This window comes from Triturus cristatus, chromosome 5_1 (genome assembly GCF_964204655.1).
Source record: "Triturus cristatus chromosome 5_1, aTriCri1.1, whole genome shotgun sequence".
NCBI classification, from domain to species: Eukaryota; Metazoa; Chordata; class Amphibia; order Caudata; family Salamandridae; genus Triturus; species Triturus cristatus.
Genome location: NC_140587.1, coordinates 909,782,156 through 909,805,225, shown reverse-complemented (window position 1 = coordinate 909,805,225; position 23,070 = coordinate 909,782,156). Strand labels below are relative to the sequence as shown.

General features: G+C 49.3%; 1 protein-coding gene across 2 annotated transcripts in view; it reads right to left on the bottom strand.

Moving 5' to 3' along the window:
* Positions 1–23,070, bottom strand: part of ATP9B (ATPase phospholipid transporting 9B) — a 2,296,170-nt gene that overhangs the window by 1,050,035 nt on the left and 1,223,065 nt on the right. The window lies entirely within an intron of this gene.

Here is a 23,070-nt window from a genome sequence, read left to right as displayed (position 1 = left end):
GTTTCCCCAACTTCTCCATTAAAAAAATGGTCTGGGTCAACTGGTTGGAAGGTGGGGTGGGATCCATTCACCACAATTCCCTGAACATCTCCACATTCGCGGTCGAGAGCATCGCCCTGTAAATACATGGGAACTTAACTTCTCTCAGCGATAAGTCCATTACTAAATTTAATCTCTTCTACTATCCACCTAGAGATAACCAACTCTTCAGGGAACAACTAATGCAGATCATTAAAATACAACCTCTTCTTCATCCCAACACCATTTTCTAGGAGATTTCAACCTCCGCTGCAAAGATGAGGATGACGCACAAGTAGCCTTGCTAAAACACTTCTTGAATAATCATAATCCCTTACAATCGTTTGTCAGACCAACATTAAAGGGGCAATGCTCAATCTCATATCCAAAGAAGGAGCATTGAGCATTGACTCTATTCTGCAGAGTGACTAGTCAGACTACCACCCAATCCTGTTCCACCTAACCACTCTCAAACAGAGAACCGAAGTTCGAGGTATGAAACCCAAATGCTGGATAAAACACAGAATATGTTAACAGGAATGAACACACTTCAGACTTCAACAGCAACCACATACCCCCAAGGGAGATGAAGAAAGTACATGAGCTAATCACAATCTACAACCACATTTGAAAGATACCATAGACAGAATTGCTTCTCTAACTCTCAAAAGACAGAAAAACAAATCATCAAGTCTCTGGTATAACTAAAACCACAATGAACAAAGAAGAAAGCTTAGATTGACAGAAAGAAGATGGAGACAAGATCCCTCCCCCATACAACAAATCCACCTCCGAACATAAGAAACAACTACAAAAAACTATTATGGAAAGAAAAAGCATAATTTTTCACATCCCAACTCGACAATGCTAGGAGCCAATAATTAGACAACAATCTAGACGTAACTTGAACACTAAGTTCAAGGATTCCTCCCACCAAGCTTGCGACACATTTGCATCTGTCTTTGAAGAGAAAATAAAGAAAATTAAACTCTCCATCTCATCTGACCCAGAGACATCCCGGACATCGCATTTATCCTCACAGCTTCACTGGACGAATCCAGGAGCACAGCCAGTATTACATGGCATGCAACTGAAACCCTCAACGAATCATACATTAAGATGATATAACACCCCAGAAACCCACCGAACACTTCATGGGCGCTATTCCCTCATCACTTGCAAAGGACTTAAGTCACCTAGTCTAACCCCTGTGGACGAGGATCATCAGTGCATTGCTCACCCAAGGCATAGTGCCAGAATGCTTGAATATTGGACAAGTGATGTAGTTCCTGAAAAAGATAAACGCAGATCCATCAGATCTGGACAACTACTGCCCAGTAACCAATAGTCCTTTCCAGGCAAAAAAACTAGAGAAATGCATCCAAAACCTACTCTGCAGTTACACTAAACAATTCGACAAGTTTCAATCGGGCATCAGACGAGGATGCAGTACAGAAATGGCAATCTTAAACACAATGGATATGGCTCTCAGAATCATGGACCAAAATCTGTGCCTTCTCCTTCTCCCCAACCTTTCTTTGGTATTTGACACAATTAACCATGCCGTTCTACTAGAGAGGCTAGATCACAGGATGGGCTTCCCAGGAAATGTACTCAACTGGTTCGCATCATATGTAAGTAACTGCTCACAACTTATCAAACTCGAAGATTCCAGATCCATTGAAAAGGCCTAGACAACCAAAAGGCTCTACCCTTTCCCCACACTTTTCAACCTCAACATGGAACCACTAACAGCGATCCTCCATGAATCAAATCTTGCGTACCACATGTATGCAGTAGACAACCAATTATACATAAAGGTATCTCCACTGATGGCATTATCCCGCTCAATAACACTCTAAAAAAAGTCCAAAATTGGTTCAACTAAAACCACCTCAACCATATCTCTATTAAGATGGAATCCCTCCTCTTTTCACCCCTACGTAGTTCCCTACTAGTACAAGAATGGCATAAACACTTGGATGCTCTCAACTGGGAGCCTATAATCATTGAATCAACAACATCTCTGGGGATTAACCTAGACAAAAATCTGAAACTGCAAGCACACATCAGTGCCTGGAAAGCTACTGTTCTTTACCAAATAAGCCTCCTCAAGAAGATTAAACCATTCATCCCACCCCAAGATCTCAAGAATGCAATGCAAGCCTTGGTTGTCTCTAAACTAGATTATGCTACCCTAACTGCAATACCTAAAACACTCCTCACCTCACTTAGGGCAACCCTCAATGCTGTGGCAAGGCTGATAACTTGAGCAAAAGCACTCCATTGGCTTCCCCTTAAAGCCAGAAGCACTCTCAAGATAAAATGTTTAATGCACAAAGGCCTATACACTGGTACTCTGAAATACTTGGAACACAGCTTGACCATCCCAGGTGGAAGTCAATCTCTAAGCAGCTCTGACTCACCGAGACTGGAACCACAAAGATTTTTTAAAAAGTACCTACATTGGCACCTTTTCTGGTACAGCCCTCAGAATAACGAACTCCCTTCCACCTGAACTATACACTAACCCATCAGCTGTTACTTTCAAGAAAGAAGTCAAAACAATCCTGATGAACGGTCTCTTATCACAATGAACTTCCCCATATAGGGGACAGCTGCTGACTCTGGGTTCACTGCCCGCAACAAGGCCTATCCTAGCCTACAGACATCCTGATGGGAGTTCTTGTGACACTGACCTCAGACCTAGAACCTCCATTGATTAGTAAACTCTCTGGTCAGCTCTGTTATAACATATGGCTCAACCAGGATTACAGAACGGAAAGAACTAAGTATTATAGACTATGCGCATGAGTCACAAAGGGCCTCTGCACTCGTGGCGGAGGCTACGCCGTTGTGGGAGTCTCCGCCGTTGTGGGAGTCTCCGCACTCGGGGTAGAATCTTCACAAAGAGGATTCTCATTGCACAGATTCTATCCCGAGAGAAGATACTCCCTCACGACTTTATGGCCTCCGCCACGAGTGCAGAGGTCCTAAGTGAATTAGGTGTTATGACTCGTTATTTTACCTGCTTCTTTTCAGCTTTTATTGTATGTACTTGTACCATGTATCTCTCTGCCTTGTACAGACCTCTGATACCTTTGGGCAGCAGTTCCCAATCTGTGCGCCGCAGCACACCGTTGCGCCATCCAAAGTAGCCAGGAGCGCCGCAAACTGACGCGCATTAGCTCTGTTACCAGTTCCTAAACTTTTACCAAGAATGAGGCCCACATTCTTATTTATCCAACGCTGCCTTATTCCTTTTAAAAATGGAATATTCAAAGTCAAAAGCACTTCCACTCAGAGAGCCCAGTGGGCGTACTCTTCTTCAGTAGTGCTCTAAGGCAATATCACAAGCTAACTGCATGGGGTCTCGGCCACGAGCCACCTACGGCAGGCAGAGGTACCAGATAGGTGTCGCCCTTCTGCTTTGCGCCCTCAAAAACCGACAGAACCTGGTAAACAGTGACTGATGGGGGTCTGTGAGACCGCTACTGGTCCAATGGTGGCTTTTACCTTGGAGACCCTGTGGTTGCTTCATGCCTGTACTGCACAGCTGGTTGGGCTATGGGCTGGCACAATGGCTGGTAACGAACTGCTCTTCGACCAACCTATGGGTCCTAGTTGTCTATGTTATGATTCTATTTTGCATGTTACTCTTGTAAGAAAAAAGGGAATAACTTGCTTCCTCATTTCCGCACGACTGAAAAAGTGCTCGCAACCAAATAACACTGATTGATGGCAATAGCACAGAATTGTTAATGTATGTTAATCCCCTTTACTATTTTGCCTATCATAGGATGATTTTCAGGATTGGTATATGTCAATGATGTATTTTCCATCTTCGTATGCCTGTTTTTCCCATCAATGTTCCATTCATTTCATTGTCTCTATGGTGAGTTTCAAGTAAAAAGCGAAAACTAATAGAATGCCTTTAAATGACATTGAGATTGTTTGCATTTTTGGAACGTGTGTACATTTATTGGCGGTATTGTTTCCTTGTTGATGCTGGTTTGTATGCATTCCGGTTAGAAGCAGGGAGGGGTAGCTCACGTAAGTTAGCCAGCAGAGACTACTCCGGTATCTTGGTGTGGAATGTACTGCTCACCTGGAGAGCGTGGAAACCAAATTATTCGAGTCCACCTGACAAATATATCAGCATTGCAGATGCGTGCTGTGCACAACTTTAGGGGTAGCAACCGTTTAGATGAGGGTTAAACCTAAGAACTGGCAATTGCTTGGCTGTTATAGGGTTCTAGTTCAGAGGCCTGAAACAGAGGTACCAGCAAAGTATTAGCCAGTCACGAGACCTGGTCTAGCAGGGCAGAAGAGAGTGGGTACAGATGTAATGGTTTTGGAGCAAAGACAGGGGTTTAACGCAGCCCCTGCGGCGCTCAGGGCAGTGGGGTGGCGCTAAGAAGAACATCACTTAAACTTGATGATGGCATGGAAATACTGGAATTTTCTCTACCATAAAATGCGAGCTGGAGTCAGTTTCCTAACACTCCATTTTATGGCAGGGCTAAAAAGAGTTAATGTGGTTTCCCTACGATCACATGATATTTCAATATAGTGAGCTAAAAATGGAACCCATGCTTCCTTGCTGAGGCTTCCAACCATGTCCATGGGAGAAAAGGGAGAATGCCTCCAACCTGGACATTGATGATGTGTGAGTTAGACATCCATGTGGTGTCATAGCCACAGCCTTGTCAGATCAGCCGTCATGAGCCCTGCATCATCATCGGCCACAGTCAGAATCAATTATTTCTTGCCAAGGAGAAAATTCAAAATGTAATGTGCAGGTCTCAGACATCTTGTATTTGACATCACCAGACGTTAAGACCGTGGCGGTTCCAGTTTTATTTCTAAGCAACTGGGATGCTAGAAAAGTTCTAATAATATAAGCCTGCTCTCTGAGGTGAGCATTGCCTTGCATTTGCTTTTTAAGCTACTATTGTTGCCATGGTAAACTCAGCCTTCCGTTTCCTTTCGATATTCCTGATCTCTTTATGCTTGTCAGTTACATGTTAAGCTTGCTTGTCTTTCACTCATAGGGCAATGTTTACCATGCACAGGACAAGAAGATTAACCCCTTCCTAGACAACCAGCATGCCTATTATACACCCCATGCTATTCCATATCAATAATATGGGAATGCTTCTCTTACTCTCTCATATGCTTCTTCTGTTAATGCTTGGAGCAAGGTTCACTCTACTCAGTATTCCCCTTGCTCTCATCTCTCTCTTCCCACTTGCTCCCTTACATATTCGCCACATGCGCATATCGGGCCTCGGTGCTCCGGCTGCTCTTGCCCAATTCCGCCTCTTTCTTAGAAACTCCAGACGGAATTTGTGGCTCTCCGTTTCTCCCCATTGCCTCCTTCTCCTTGTGTGTGAGCTACCAAGAGCATGCAGTGCTAGGGCACCCTGCAGCGAGCGGGCACCCCCCAACTACGGGCACTAGGGGTGGCCGATAGCCAGCGGTGGCAGTAGAACCCTTTTTTAGTACACCCACAATTGCAGCGGTAACCCCCTTTCTCTGGCTTTCTCTGCTGGAATGGGGTTTCTGTGCCTTGCCTAGTGCAGGAGACAAGATTCCGATGTTTGCTATTCATGTGTGTGTCCTCATGCCCACTCCATATGATTATAATACCTGCAGCAGCTTTGACCCAATTATTTTCAGGGAGAAAAATGAAAGCATCCGAGGCCAGGCTCACATGGGGAGCCATTGGCACTGACCAATAGGTCAAAGGAGTCGCAGGTCAAAAATGTTTGGGAACCACTGCCTTTGGGTCATGTTTGCGCTTTATAAAACTCTTTTAAATAAAAATTTCATGTTCGCCATTTATAAAACTCATTTTAATAAAAAAAATTAAAAATAGAACACCCGAGAGGGAGGAGCCTAGCGCGCAACCAAGATGGCCGCGTAGGTGCGAGGCTCCCGAGGACCACCACGACCTCCTGAATTAATCCTGGCTATATCCTGTCCTTGTTGAGGGGACTGCATCGGTGAACCCGAGCTGAGGCGCCATCCGTTTTTCCTTTTCGAATCGGACCCCGGACACCGGTGGGAGCACCGATTGAAGGTTGCGGCCTTCTCCGCGCTGGCCCCCCGGATTGGAGTAGTGGGGCGATCCGGGGACAAAGCGAACAACAGCGGCGGGCAGGGCTGGGCGACTCGCGTATCCCGTGCTTTCACTTTCGCTTTTGCGCTCTCCTTGCCCTCAAGCGAGGTAGGGTTGCGGAGCGGGGTGCGCTGGTGTGGCCTTGTCCAGGTGTCCGGCTGACCCGCCGGCCGTGAGTCGTCCTGCGGCCCAGTGGTCGCCCTCCCCCCCCCCGGAACCCGTGAACTGGTTTACCGGCCCTTTCGAGGAGATTGGCACGACGGTGGGAGAGCAGGCATGTCCACCAAACAAGATGGCGACCGGGCGAAGGTGAAGACGACCCGCCGCGGCCCGGCGCCTCAATCCAACAGTATGGACCGCTACACCCTCCAGAAGGGATCTCCGCAGACATCGCGCACATCCCCGGCGGGCCCGACGGAGGCATCTGCTCAACCGGTGGATCTGACCCTCCGGGACGTCATGGGCGCCATCGCAGAGATGAAGGCCTCGGTGGACCAGCGCTTCGACACCTTAGCGCAAAAGATAGACTCGGTCCTGGTGGATGTTAGCCTCGTGAGGGCTGACTTGTCCAGAACCAACGACCGGGTCGATTCCCTGGCCCACACCACGACGAGCCTCACGATGGACGTGGTGGCCCTCCAAGGGGAGGTGCGCCGGCTTGGCCAGGTGAGCGCCCTGATGGACCGGCGACTGGAGGATTCCGAGGGTCGGGCCCGGAGGAATAACGTTCGCATTGTGGGAGTGCCGGAGGGACGAGAGGCGGAGGCGGCAGATCTTTTTGTGGAAGAATTGATCCTTACCCATCTTCAGCCCCGGGGGCTGAGTAAGCTTTTTGCGGTGGAACGTGCTCACCGGGTCCCTGGGGGCAGACCTAAGGCCGGTGCCCCGCCGCGGCCTCTCATTGCCCGGATTTTTAATTTTCGGGACAGAGACGCTATCCTGCAGACCTCCAGGCAACAGGGACCGGTCAAGCTTGATAACATGGATGTGCATTTCTACCCAGACTTTACTCCGGCGGTCCAAAAACTGAGATTGAGTTTTATCGGAGTTAAACGTCGCCTACGGGACCTGAATCTTAAGTACTCAATGCTTTTTCCAGCTAAGCTAAGGGTGGAGGTGGATGGGCGCGCGCACTTTTTTGACCGACCCGAGGCGGCTGGGGACTGGTTGGACACTCTGCCTGGAGATCGGGGCCGAGGGGGTGGGGGGGGTGCGGTTGGCGGGGAGGGCCCGCCGGATCAGAACTGAGGGGTGAAGAATAGGCCTTGCTCTGGACAACATTCCTTTACCATTTACTGATCGTTTATGTTCCCCTCCGATGGAGGTCGTGTGGGGTCTGTTGGGGGCTTCCCTCCTCCTCTGGGGGACTAGTTAGTTTTTCATCTATGGGGCGACAGGCACACTGCACTTTGGGGGGGCTGTCTGGGCTCATGCAGGGGTGCAGGGAGGGGGGAGTTCTGTTGGGATGGGGGGGTGGGGGGGGGTGTGTCGTTTGTTTGCACCGCAAGGCAAGCCCTTTACTGTATTGTTGCTCTCGAGATGCTCTGTGGGGGACGACTGATTGCTTCTACGTATGATGGGGGGTAGGGATTTGACTGTGTTGTCATGGAATGTTAACGGTCTGGGGGACAGGATTAAGCGTGGTGTGGTCCTGCAGTACCTGAAACGTATCTCACCAGATGTTATCTTCCTGCAGGAGACACACCTTATAGGTAACTCCTTTCATGCCATGAATCGGCGAGGCTATCGTTTGGTGGCCCACTCGGGCTTCACCTCGGGCTCGCGGGGGGTGGGTATCATGATTAAGAACTCGCTCCCGTTGGAGATTGATGAGGTGCGCCATGATGAGAGGGGACGCTACACTGTTCTGGTGGGTAGAATGGAGGGTAGAGTGTTTGTTTTTATATCAGTGTACGTCCCGCCTGGGTTACAATCTACTACATTTGCGGATTTGGGGCGCCTCCTCCTGGACCTCCCGGGTGGCCTGCTGGTGGTTGGGGGGGACTTTAATGCGGTAGTTTCTGGGTCTCTGGATCGCCATCCCCCTAGGGACCTCCCCCGGGCACAGGCCTGGCTGTCCGGCCTTTTAGATACTCTGGGCCTGGTGGATTGCTGGCGACTAAAGCATCCCGCGCAGCGGCAATACACCTTCCACTCGGGTGCCCATGGTAGCCTCTCGCGGCTTGATTACATCCTTGTCCCGGCGGCCTATGCTGAGAGGGTGGGAGAGGTGTGCCATCTGGCGCGGGGCATTTCAGATCACTCCCCAGTACTGTTACATTTCGATGTCTTCCCTAGGGGGGGGGGCAGGGTGGCTCCAATCAATGCTTGGTACTTGCGTGACCCCACTATTCGTGCCGACTTGATCAAATCCTTACAGCGATACTTTGATGAGAATGTGGGGTCTGTCCCTTCGGCCATCTCCCTGTGGGAGGCTTTTAAGGTAGTTCTCAGAGGGGAGGCCCTCTCCTTTATCTCCCAGGCCCGGAGGCGCGAGCGGGAGGAGGTAACCCGGGTGGAGGCCGAAATTGCGGAATTAGAGGGTGACCTGGGGAGCGGGGTAACCGACGCCAAGTTGCATGTTCTGCACCTCAAGCAGGCGGCCTATAGGGCACTCGTCACGGAGGCGGCCAGGGGCCTCAGTAGAGAGCAACAGGGGCGACTGTATGATGTGGGTGATAAGGCTGGTAAATTGATTGCGTGGTTGGACAAGAGGGAGAGAGCGAGTCGTGTGGTTCCTTTGCTTGAGGGGATGGATGGTGTGCCTGTTACCGAGCCGGAAGCCATTGTCTCCTGCTTCGCGGATTACTTCCGCGAGGTGTACTCCCCGGTTTCTCCCTGCTCGGAGGAAGATTCCCATGCCCTGCTTCGGGACATCGCGCTGCCCTCCCTTACGGTGGAGGACAGGGATTTGCTGGACGCTCCTCCCACCTCGGACGAAATTGCCCTGGCTATTCGCTCGGTCGCATCCGGCAAGGCCATGGGCCCCAATGGTATCCCCATCGAGCTCTACAAGCTACGACCGGATGTACTGGCGCCCCACCTGCGCGCCATGTTCCTGGCGGCCCACTCGCAGGGTTCCCTCCCGCCGGACCAGCGTCTGGCCACAATCGTGGTGATCCACAAGGAGGGGAGACCCCGTGAGCGGGTTACATCCTATAGGCCTATCTCGCTCTTGAACGCGGAGCCCAAAATCCTCGCCAAAGTACTGGCCAACCGGCTGGTTGGCGTGGTGGGCGATTTGGTCCACCAAGACCAATCTGGCTTTATACCCCATCGCAACACGGCTCTTAATCTGCGACGCTTGCATGGGGTGCTCGCGCGTGTCCCGTTTGTGCGGGAGCCGGCCATCTTGGCGTCCTTAGACGCCACCATGGCGTTTGACACGCTTGAATGGCCATACATCTGGGCGATGCTGGCGAAATTTGGATTTGGACCGGGATTCATTAGCTGGGTCAAATTGTTGTATTCGGGCCCATTGGCGCAGGTGGTGGTGAATGGGCGAGTCTCGGCCCCCTTCGCGCTGGGGCGGGGCACGCGTCAGGGTTGCCCCTTGTCACCGCTCCTGTTTGCATTGGCCTTGGAGCCCTTGGCGGAGTGGCTGCGGTGGCACCCCTCCATCCGTGGTCTCCGCTGGACCCCCGAGCATGAGGACCGCGTGTCCCTCTACGCCGATGATATCCTTTTGTATCTCGCCTCCCCGCGTAACTCGCTGATTGTCCTGGTTGATGTTTTGCGCTCCTTCGGTCGTAACTCAGGCCTTGTCATCAACTGGGCGAAATCCTGCGTGTATGTGCTCTCCGGGGAGGCTCCGGCCCTACCACGGGACTGCCCGATCCAGATTGCCTCCCAGGGGTTCCGGTACCTGGGTATATATATTACTCTAGACCCGGAGGTCCGCTACGAGCGGAACTTGCTGCCCCCCCTCCAGCGCTTGCGGGAGGACGTTGCGCGCTGGCGGCGTCTTCCGCTTTCGCCGCTTGGCCGAGCGGCCTTGTTTAAGATGATGTCCTTGCCGCGCTTTCTGTATGCGCTTCAGAATACTATGGACTTGGTTCCGGCGCGCTACTTCCGTGAGGTGGAGAGCCTTCAGCGGCGCCTGTTCTGGGACGGGAGGCCGCGTATTGCTCTGGCTAAATTGACGCTCCCGTGGTACGATGGGGGGGTTGCCCTCCCAGACATTAAACGGTATTACTGGGCCTCCCAGCTAGCTGCAATTAATCATGGCCTTTACGGGCCCGCCTTGAACCCGGCATTTGAAATGGACAAGATGCTCCTGCCCGGTGGCGACTACAATCGAGCGCTCTACTCTGGCGCGCCCGACTCCCGTCTGACGGGACCGACGCGTGTCATGGTGCGTGTCTGGCACGCGGCTAATGCAGCGATGGGGTGGAAGGACCGTTTGACCCGGGCGACACCGCTATATGCGTCTGAGAGGTTGGGCTCCCTGTGGACATCGAAGGGCTTCGAGAAGTGGGACACGATCGGAATCAGCACAGTGGGAGATCTCTGGACGAGGGGGGGATTCAAAACTTTTGAGACGCTGCAGACGGAGTTTCAGCTGCAAGGCAGTGAGTACTTTCGGTACTTACAAGTCCGCCATGCGCTGGGCTCCGTCTTCCCGGATGTCGCGTCCATTCCGGAGTCTTCCCCCCTGGAGGACCGAGTGCTGGATGGCCATGTCCCAGACAGCACGATCTCCCTTATATATAAAAAGCTGATCAACGACAGATCGTGCCTGCTGACTAGTCTCCGCGAGGCCTGGGTTGCCGACGGGTTGGAACTGGACGACGAGGACTGGATCTCCGTGGTGGCCTCTCCGAAGGAGGTGGCCATCCCGGCTCGCCTTCGCTTCGTCCAGCTTAAGATCCTCCACCGGGTTTACGTGACGGGGCCAAGGCTTCTACGTATGGGCTTTGCTGGTGACGGATTGTGTAAGCGTGGCTGTGGTGCTTTGGCAACTTTCATGCATATTCTGTGGGAGTGCCCAAAGGTGGAGCGATTCTGGCGTGGTGTGCATGAGGTCCTGCGTGTGGTTACGCGTGTCGCGCTGTTGCCTGAAGCGAGGAGATGCTTGCTGAATGTGTGGGAACCAAATGACTATTCGGTCCCGCAGAAGCGGTGGGTGACTCTGGGATACATGATAGCTAAGCGTGACATTGCTCAATTGTGGGGATCCCAGAGGCCCCCGGCGGTGTTGGCCTGGAAAGAACATATGGATTGGTGTATGTTTCGTGAAAAGGTAGTGTATGTGGCGAGGGGTAAGCCTGGGGCGTGGGTGAAAATCTGGGGCCCCTGGAACGCCTACCGCGGGGGTATTTGTGAGCCGCCACTGCCACCGGCCGCCTCACCAGCTCCGTCCCCCTAGCCGACCCCCTCCCCCAGCCGCGGGCATGTGGTTCCCCTGTCCCTGATCTATTCCCATCCCCCTCTTCAGAGTTTGGCTGCTGGTTGGGATCCCCCACTTAAGGAGCACGTGCCGTCACTTTGGATTGCGGATTGCCTTGCGGGTGTGGTTTTTTGTGTTGTTCTGTTTTGAAAAAAAGGAAACCGTATTGTGGGCTTGGGGTTATGTGGCCTGCGCTATTGATATCTCCTGATTTACCGATCTGCACCGCCAAGAGACTCTTACTGTAGGTATGTCATATGCTTCTGCCACTCTAGCGGCCGGCCGGATGGTTGTAGGCCCATACCTGTAACCTTTTTTAACATGTAATAAACGGTTTCAAAAAAAAAAAAAAAAATAGAACACCCTTCACTCCACCTACCCGATTTTTCAAGGATGCTTATAACGTGTACCCCTACTCTGGATTTTAGTTGAATAAACCAATAACGTGTTGCATTCACCTTTGATGTCAAATAGTTTATCATCCAAACAGCTCTATGACAAGTTCCTATCCAGAGCCCAATACCTTTCCCCACCTTTATATAGGTTGCATCAGCTACATGGTGACTTTAACAGCAGGCAGAGCCCAGGTGGAATGTTTCCCAATTGTAATCTCCCCGCGCTCCAAGTCCCTCAGTTCCATGGTTAGTTCTCAGTTGCTTGTAAATGGAAATGGAAGTTTTAACCACCAGTAGTCATCTAGATTTGAGGCCCTAACTGAGCAAGCTAACGTTAGCAGAATCGAAAACGGGAGAAACAAGCATTTACAATGCAATGGTCTCGGCATTGTTAAAGTTAGAGCTATTGGCATTGCTCAAGACATTATTTTTGTTTATGATTTTGTTTTTTAAACATTTAAAGAAATGGCATTGTTATTTACAATGTCAATAGCTTAATCTCTCTCAAATGCGAGACCTATTGCATTTGCACCCACACACAGAGCCACACACACAAAGCCACCCACACACACAGAGCCACTCACACAGAGCCACCTACACACACAGTTACCCACACACAGACAGAGCCACCCACGCATAGAGCCACCTACAAAAAAAGCCACCCACACAGAGCCACACACATACACACACACACACACACATAGAGCCTCCCACATACAATTCATGAGGACAAGAGCAATATGCGGCCTACAAAAAAAAGTAACATCATCCTGGAAAAAGCAAACACTCATAGGGGAATGCAAAATTTAGCAAACCATGTGAAATGCAAGCAGGAACAATATTGTTACCTTAACGCTTTTACACTCACTATTCAGAAATCAGTGAGTGCTTTTGCCTGAAAGGGGCCTTGAATGGTCCCATTTCAATGTCCATTGCTGATATCCTTACAAAATATTAGCAGTATGGTAAAAAGACGACATCCCTGGATGCAGAGCCGCAGTACACATTTTGTTTTCCAATCCACACTTTGCAGTACCTCCAGGATTGGTGCACTAGTTGCAAGCCCTGGGAAAACAAAGACAAGAACTGGCGCTTCCGAAATATCTAAACAGATTTGAACGAAAAATTAGCAAGATGGAAAAAGCGTTGAGTGCAGTCCGACGATAACCCGTAAAGAAAACCTGTATCTTGTTTCCAGGGGCCAGGCTGCTAGACTGGGAGAGGAAACTTACAGCACACCTTTGTGCTATCTTGGCTCCTATGCAGAACTCATAAGCAAGCTCCACAAAACCTGTGAACTTTTGCCTATGCCAAAAAGCAACTTACACCACTGCACTTTAAAAGAAGTCTTTTGTACCATCTGGGGCGCCAACTTTTGACTATCTTAATCTGCTATTTTAAATAGATTCTTTTAAACTCGAATGTTTTGTATATTGTTGCAAGTGTTTTAATAACTGAAGCAACTAAAGTTTACTTACTGAAGATAACTTGTATCAAACATCTTTTACCTTCACACGTCACAAATTGTTTTTTCCTCATAAATACATTTTTTTTTTAACCAATCACACGCTAACTGACTTTCCCTGTCAAGGTAATTCCTTCATCCACTTTGGTTTGATTAAATGACATTCCATTCCCACCTTGACTCGATTCTCAGACTACTTCGGTTCCGTACTGTACACAATAAAATGGAGGCACTTTGTAATTATCTAACTGGGACCTGCTTAACGTACTAGTATACCATTCTATAAAGTTTACCTTTTTTTGCTTCTTTCTCTCTACAGACAATCTTTCTTATGCACCTCTTACCTGTCTCTCATCACTATTTCATTACAAAGGGACGTGATAAATACATCAGATATATGATTACAACTGACCCTCCTACTACATCATATATACTCCAGTGCAAACTCCATTTAGGTTTCAATGTTCTTGCCTAAAGGAAAAAAAAACGAGGAAGCATATCCTGAACCCTTAACGTCCTCTGAACTCACATGTATAAATCAAGTTGGATGGACAGGTCATATGTCCAGCTTCAGATGTCCATGGGTAATCCACTGAGTACAGGTGTATCAGTGAGAGTGCTCTGTATAGTAATCAGCACATTAAAACTGACAATTGGTGTCCTAAAATGGGACAGGGCTCGAGGTGATCAACAAAGTGGGTGCGTTGTAGTGGGCTCCAGTCTCAAATATACCGTCTCAGATAGGGAAATGATGTGGTGTGGTCGAAAGGTTTTAAAGGTAAAAGTGGTAGTGGCGGTCTCAAAAGAAGGATACCTAGAGAGTGTTGGATGCTTAGAAAACAAGATTCGACTCTTAGAGGGAATAAGCTCACAAGGAGACTGGGTGCTGAAGACAGCCACAGGAGGGGACCAGGAAGAACCCTCGTCATAGGTGGAGACTATGCAGAGATCAGTAACTGTTCTCAAGGCACCAAGTTATTTCTACTCACAACAAAGGCGGCAGACTGAACTCAGTATATTAGGCCAATTTCCGGGCACGTCACGCTATCGCTGAGCTAACAATTTGAGGGATGGAATGGGAGATTCATTAAAATGGGGAGGGTTTTGTATAGAAGACGGGTTTGTGGGAGAGAAGCTCTTGATTTTGCAGTACCTGGTTTGAGGTGAGTGGGTTACACGGGGTTAAGACAATTTTTTTGGGGGGGTGTAGGCAGAGAATAAAGCATGGGAGCTCACCGGTGGTAAGCGCGCATTGTACTTCTTCTTCTTGCTTGGCATGGCTGTCGCTTCACACACTGTACACAAGGAGCGGCCACCAGTGCCGCTACAAGAGCCTCTGCAGCACCGCCGCCCGCTGTAGCCGGTATCCACAGGAGTCCCAGCGCCTGCTTCGCTCCGTAGAAGTAGAAAAGAGACTATCATCAGAAGCAGCAGTGGCTTGACTTCAGTCAAAACGTCGCTCCTTTTGCGTCACTTTGGCGGACATCTTGAAAGGTGTATGTGGCTCTTGCCCACACCTGGGGTGTCCCAATGGATGCCATCTTGACTTTAGCGTTTGAAGATTGTCCCACTGACTCGTCTCAAGAAGGGAATTTGGAGGGTATGCGTAAGTGTCCTTATCGCAGGCTTATGGCCCGCCCTAGGATACTAGGTTGAGACATTAACGCCTATCTTGGAAAGTGTTTATAACAACAACGAAATGAAAATAATAATGGCTGCAGTTGGTTTTGTTTGTGTAACGACCATGTTTACATGAGACTCGAATACTTTGTGAACAAAAATCTTCAGTTCTACTGTGGACACGAGGCAAAGTTATGCACTCCTTTCTCTGCTTTTATACCTTAGCAGCCATGTCAACATAGCAAAATTGACAAAAGGGTACAGTGGGACAAAGACTCCAGCACCCATAGTTCACAGAGAAACAAGCACACCACTGCCTTTCTCCGAGGTGAAGCAGAAATGCCTCGGAGAAAGGCAGCGGCGTTTTCGGATTCGGGGCGTGTTTTTCTTTTTCTCTCCTCTTGCCATTGGCTGGAGGAGAGAAAAACACGCCCAGAGAAAACATCGGAAAAAACACGCCCCCGAATCCGAAAAGGACGGGGCTTGTTTTGCGAGACAACCCCCTTCTCCAATGGCTGGCCAGCATTTAAGAGGCCAGCCAATGGAGAAGAGGAGAGAAGAGGGGCGGGTTCAAGCCCCTCTTCTCCAAGTCATTAAATCTCGCGAGCGAGACTGCGCAAGCGCAGCCTTCGCTAGCCGAGACCTAAAAACAGACATAGAGTCTAATATGGAGAGCACTTTAAATAAATATGTATTTTCTTAACGCAGGAATTTGAATTAATTCTACACTCAGAAGTGGTGATATCAGATGTCCATGATTATTCAGAGAACATGCATTGGTGTTGACACCAGACTCAGAAAAAGTGGCACGAGTTCCAAGATTCTGAAGTGGCAGATAATTTTACCTTTGGACCAGGAGCCTTTTGTGGAAGTGACTGTGAGAGGCAAACTCAAGCAGATTTGGAACAATCTTTCATCAACAAAACACGGTCAGAGAAACAGCAAAGTACAAATTGTGAGTTTTTAACCACTAACGAAATGTTAAACTAACTATGAAAAACTAAACTGATTGTTTTGGAAATAGGTATCGGATTACTTTGGGGGATATTATTAAATTACAGTTATTCTCAGCCTGATATTTACAGTGGCGACTGGTGATATCGGAAAATAGTGTGGCATAATACTTGCCACAGGTTCACCTCATTGTTTTCAAAGTTTGTCTTGGGTGCGGTTATACAAAAATGTACCCATACACTCACGATTTCTCACCCACAAACCACTTGCACACATTCACACTTTCACACTTACTGACCCTCACTCACAACTACTGGTGTACAGGGACTCTGGTCTGAACTCCTGGGGTATAGGTGTTCTGCTTTAATAGTGAAGCAGGTGCAGTTGCATCACAGCCTCTGTGCTCTGGTAGCTACACCTGTTACACCATTGACAGAGACACTGCGACTCACTCCCAATCCCTCTCACAAACCCCCCTCACTAATTCATTCTAACTCACTCACACTGCTTTACTCACTCTCGCTTTCCCTTATTCATATTCAGACTCACTCATCGATTCTCACTCTTTCATTTTTTCTTAACACTCTCAAACACATTAAACTAACACAAACTCACCCCTCAATCTCATTCTCTTTAGATCACTCACAAACACACTGATACTCACACATTCACAAGAAACAACACTGATTTATTTTTTACGTATTTTTCTTTCCTTTTATGGCAACTCAGAGGCTCAGTGGCAGCAGAAGAGCAGGAATCAGGTGCTGGACATAGGCACCAGGAATACATTGTAGGGTCTTTCTGGCATAGATACCCCCACGTTTTGCCTGGCGTCACTGTGTTTTGACTGTAGGTCACTGGGCTCCTGCTAACCAGGACCCCTGTGGCAGTGCTCTCTCCTCTAAATTCTCTGGTAAGTACTTTGTACGCCCCACAATTGGCATAGTGGGGTACTATTGTAAGTCCCTAGTATATGGTGCTGTGGTACCCAGGGCATTAGTGCACCAGGGGTCTCCCATGGGCTGCAGCATGTATTATGCCACCAATGGGAGCCCATGCATACTGTGTCTGCAAAGCTGCCATCAGAGTCTGTGTGAAATGGTGCATGCACCTTTCACTTTAGGTACAAGGTTTCCCCTATATCCAGGTCACTGCACTTTTAACCTGTAAGGTTAAGGGCAGGGTGCATGGTTCTAAGTGTGTGGGTACCCTTGAATGAGCAGAGGTACCCCTACAAACCCTGGACTCCATTCTCTGGTCTTGGTAATTTAGGGGCAGCCATTATAAGGTATGTAGTGGAAACTGGCAAGTCGAGATGTCCAACTACATATTGGCAGCTCAGCCTGGTCATGTTTGGCATTAAACATGTTGGAATCATGCGTGTACACCGATTCCAGTGTTAGTTGATTGATACCTTGTACTGGGGGCTCCTTAGAGGACCCTCAATACCTACCTGTGTAGTCTTACAGGGTCTGCCTGCCAGCCCGCGCTGCTGCCGACCCTAGACCGTGTTCTGCCACCATGCTGATGAGCTTAACTTGGGCAAGGGAAGCTCAACAAAGGATTTTCTTCGAAGGAGAGGTGTGAACATCTCTCTTTTAGAATTAGGGTGGGGGCCTCTTTGCGTAAACCCGTTTTCCCAGTTCAGGAGTTTTGGATCCCACTCTGGCACAAAACCACACAAAGGACAGGGGAGTGTCCACTCCCCTGTCAAGCTCCTCCCTCAGGAGGTGCCCGGAGCTCCTCGAGGTGGCCAGTCGATTCTGCCATGTTGAATCTTGGCCCCTGATAGCACCTGACTGGCTAGGCCAGCTGAGTAGCTTCCCTGGCCCCCACTGCTAGGTGGGTCACCACAGAAGAGGTCCTTCCCCGTTTTTGGCGTTACCTAAGGGCTCCCCTGAGAGTGGGTCCTTAGATTTGTCCCGTCAAGGATCCGAATGCCCATTGTCTTGAAGACTATTTAAAGACTTTTCTGCTGGTGGACACAGTAACTCTGCTCTACTTCACACCAAGATCTAAGACGAGACTGCTCCTGGTGGGAAGATTCCTGCTGCATCTTCGTCCATGTGCTTCAAGTTCTGCAACTTCGTGGCCATGCATCCTCTGAGTCACTAAGAACGCTGCCTGCATTCAAGCAAGAAGGAATCTCTCTAGGAGTGAAGGAGTCACTTCCCCTCATCTGCAGGCACCGTGACGTCCCACAGACGTCACTCGGTCCTGCAACAAAGATGGGGGTTTGTTGGTTCTCCAGTGGCCTGACCAGTCTTCCCTGCAACTTGGGCATCAGTAATCCCTCTCCAGCCGACGTGAACCGCCTCCCTGTGCACCGCGTCTGTTTGCCATTGCCAAGGCTTGTTGGCTGTCTTCAACAAAGATCTTAAAGAAGCCCAACTCACCTGAATTGCACAGCTCCAATAACCACATTTTGCCTGCATCCTCTGCATTGTGGGCCTTCATCTCCTTGTGTGCTGTTGAGGCTTCGATGTTACTCTCTGTGCCTACTGCCAGAGGGTCCTCGAGGGGGCTTCTTCGATTCCTGATGGCACTCCTGCGTGCTGAGGACCGGCTCTGACTTACCCTTGCTGGGTTAGCCCCACAGACCTTGCTGGTCTGCAGCACAGCATCTTCTCCCGCAAACCGTTGTTTGCGTTTGCCAAGGCTTGTTAGTGGACTCGTTGACCGGCATGGGACAGCCCGTGGACGGCTCCAGTTCTCCTGCATTGTCTCCTGGTCTCCACAGCTGCTGCTTCAACCTCACTGTGCTACAGCAAAGACCTCCAACAAGGACTGATATTGTGCCCCTGTGACTCTGGTCACCTCCGCTTGGTTTGAACTCTTTTCCCTCTGCTTTAAGGGACTTCTTGTCTGGGTCCCATGTCCTGGTTCCACCGGCCTGGTCCACAAGACTCTGTAGCTGCAGATCCTCCACGATCACCCATTGGCATCAACGAGTGGTTTTGACACCACTTTTTCCCCTATGCATACAGGCTCCCTGGTGTAGGTATCTGGGTTTCCTGGGTATCCATGAGTGAGGTGACTCTCCAACCTTCCTTGATCCAATTGGTTCCATATAGGTCCTTTGGGAAGGGTCCTAGAACCGTAAAAATCTAACCACGACTTACCCTGTGTTATCCTATGGATGCCTGACCCTGTATAACCACTCTGCACCTGGGAACCTTGGGGTCCCTGGCTACTCACCTTGGGTGGTTTCGTGATTCCCCTGGGGTTCTCCATCCTTGCGTATTAGTCCTGTTTTGGTAACGATTTCACATTCCACTATTTTAGTATATGGTTTGCCCCCCTGCACCCCCCCAGGGGCACATGTATTTTCTTATGCTACTTACCTATTTCTGAAGTATTTCTTGTGTGTATTTGATATCTCTGAGTAGGAGATATACCAAGTTAGTGTCTAGTGTGTGTTATTAAATACTATTTATATATTTTATACTCACCTGATGTGGTTCTTTCTTATGTGTAAACTTGCTGACTGATTATAGTGGTAAAGGCACCCACTTTACACCCTCCCGATTTAAGCCTTAGCTGCTCTCCACAGCAACTCCTTGTGAGTTCTGGTTTTCAGGGACCTAAACACTATCACTATGGGTTGCCTGGACTCAGAACACAGTGCCTCACCATAGGTGGACACTATATACTGAGCCAGCCTCCTACAGCCGTGATTTTAAATGACGAGCCAGATAAAGCAGCAGGGCCAGATTACACAAGTAGATCCACCTCAAGGCCCAGGGGTGGCTCCAAGGATGAGGACCTCCGTCTTGTCCGGTTTCAGTCGGCTGTTCCTCATCGATTCGGCAATGGCCTTCATTCCTTCATGGAGGTTGGTTTTGGCGGTGTGGGGGTCCTTGGTGAGGGAGAGGATCAGCTGGATGTCATCGGCGTAAGAGATGATGTTGAGGTCGTGCAGTCGGGCGACGTGGGCGAGCGGTGCCATGTAGATGTTGAACGGCGTTGGGCTGAGGGATGAGTCCTGGGGTACGCCGCAGATTATCTTGGTGGCTTTGGAGCGGAAGGGGGGGAGGCGGACGCTCTGTGTTCTGCCGGAGAAGAAGGAAGTGGCCTAGTCCAGGGCCTTATCTTGGATACCGGTGTCGTGGAGGCGTGTGCGTAGTGTGCGGTGGCAGACCATGTCGAAGGCAGCTGATAGGTCCAGGAGGATGAGGGCCGCGATTTCTCCGTTGTCTAGCAGGGTCCTGATGTCATCGGTGGCGGCGATGAGGGCAGTTTCGGTGCTGTGGTTGCTGCGGAACCCAGACTGGGACAGGTCCAGGATGCTGTTCTCCTCGAGGTAGCGGATCAGTTGTTTGTTGACGGTCGTTTCGATGACCTTCGCCGGGAACGGGCGTAGGGAGATGGGCCGGAAGTTCTTGAGGTCCTTGGGGTCCGCCTTGGGTTTCTTGAGTAAGGCGTTGATCTCGGCGTGCTTTCAGCTCTTCGGGAAGGTAGCTGTCTCGAAGGAAATGTTGATGGCTTTCCAGAGATGGGGTGCGATGGTGGTGCTGGCTTTGTTGAAGACGTGGTAAGGGCATGGGTCTGACGGATGCCCGGAGTGGATGGTGTTCATGATCTTGATGGTGTCGTCGTCGTTAATCTTGGTCCAGCAGAGCAGGGGGTTGGTGCGGATGGTGGTCGTGGGGGCGGAGGTATCAGTGGCTGTCGGGGCGGTCGTGGCGTTGAAGCTGTCGTGGATGTCTGCGATCTTGCGATGGAAGAAGGTGGCCAGTGAGACACACAGGTCCTGCGAAGGTGGGATGTCGTTGGTGTTGGAGCTGGGGTTGGAGAGTTCCTTCACGATGTTGAAGAGCTCTTTGCTGTTGTGTGCGTTGTTGTCTAGGCGGTCTTTGAAGGAGGCTCTTTTGGCGGCTCTGATGAGGTGATGGTGTCTGCGGGTGGCGTTCCTGTGGTCTGCGTAGCTGTCCGGTGTTCGTGTTTGTTAGAGAAAGGAACAACAATGGTAGAACGCCTGAACTCGTGGAACCCTGTTCTCTGCTCACTGCAAGCGATAGGCAGGTCAATGTACTGGGATGATGGCTCTCCCAGTTCTCTCCTTTGCTACAACAGGGGCAAAGTTGGGAGGGACCCTGATTTCACAGTATGCATCCAGAGTGACAGCATGCACTTGGGTTCAGCTCCAGTCCCCTCTGTAGATGATGGGTCCCAATTGCTCGCCAGAGCTCACACGAGAGTTGTACATAACTGAATTGCTGGTGTGAGAAGCTAAGTATAAAGTAGGTCTCACAATGAAGAGTTTTGGTCATAGAAAGTAAATGGGCCAGCCAGCCCTGGTTGGCTTCCGATGTCATACGTACCCACTAACATCAGCCGGCATAATTCAGTACATTCCATCCGGATGAAGTGAGTTACATATCATGGACAATAAACTTCTACTGGCTGAAAGGCCTGTCTTCCATGGCTGTCACAGTTGGGTGTGTGTGCATGCCAACAAAGCTATCTAGAGGGAAAGGCGGACTCCTTTGAAAGCACCTGCAAGCCTGGTGATCTACCTTCTGCAAGCACAGAAATGATGAAAAGTGCTTGGAGAGAACAGTACCTCCCTATACTGAGGTGGAAAGATTTACAATGCTTGCCTTTCGCTGGGAAGTCCACTACTTTCTGACACTCAGCATGAGATGCTGTGCACGTTGCCATGCAAACTAGTCGGCTTCCATGGTAGAAAATCCAGAGAGCAAAAATGTTTAATTTACTTCTGCTTTACCAGGACGGTTCTGAGGGATCCCCTCACCATCAAGTGGAAAGGTAATTTGCTCTTAGGATATACCTCGACCACCAGAGACTACTAAACTGTTACGCTGTGCCCAAGAGCAGTATTTGGTAAGCAGCTGACTTTCAGACATTTGACTTGAATTTACCCTCACTTTGGTAGTAAAAGTAAGCTAGTCTATAGATCTCTATTGCTAAAGAGCGGTTATTGCCTACCTCTTATTTTGATCGTTGGCCTCAAAGTCACCTCCCTGCCAACTCTGTTTTGTTGAGTATAAACACTACTTTAAGTGCTATCTTAAGGCTGTCACTGCTCTTTTTCTTTTAGGCGAAGAATTAACTTGTGATTAGAATTGGGTTGTCAAAGATTAAACTGTATACATGTTTTCATTCACTCACTTATTCATTCGTTCTTAGTGGGCTAGGGATCGCAGTTATGTACCATCAGAAGTACCCACTGGTCAGCTTTCCTTTGCTGGACTCCACAGTTTCACAGGACATCCACCCATTCAGCAAAGATGCCAACTGTGTGCCATCTGGCCTACACTTTTGGCTTGGAGTGCATTTCAGGGCATGGGTGAATTTATTGGTCCCTGGTAAGAGATTGTTTTTAATTACTGATTATTAGTCTGCCTGGGCTAAGCAAAGCTCTTCTCCTAAGGTTAAAGAATGAAGGAGTGTTTGTTCAGTGTTAATCAACAGAAAGAGCACGGTTCATGGTATTGTATACTGTGAGGGCTGTGCTAATCTCTATTGCTTCAGGTACCGCTCAGGCCTCTACTACATTCTATCATCCTTCAGAGGGTCTGAGCGTGAGGTAAGGCACGTGCAGCCCTATTCACAATCACCAAACACCATAGTAGGGATCCATGAACAAACGTATCTCACTACCCCGCCTCTATTAAATCACCACCAGCGATGCCAGTTAAGTTGACGCTCCCTTAACTCACCCACTTGTGCACAAATTCCCAAACCCCTACCAGACATCTGTATGTCGCTATAATTTAAAAAAAGCTCAGTGCAATTCTGTTAAACACAGAGCAAGACAGACATTTTGAATCATCCAATTTCGATTGACAGTGATATTAATAAGTATTATTATAGAAGACATTGATTTCCCATGATAATGTCTTAAAACAAGAACTGATCTGTGCCAACACATAAATACGAACAGCTACCTTAGGTACCAATTCTTCAGTTCACGTTTGTTCTGTACAATATGCCTCTATTTTACTAGTCAAACCAACACAAAAGGTCAAAACAATTCAAGATGATAACATAGTCTGTGATCTTCAAACATATGTTTTATCAATGAAATCACAGTGTGTGTGCTTCTGTATAATTCAAATCATAGTTGCTAAAAGCTGCT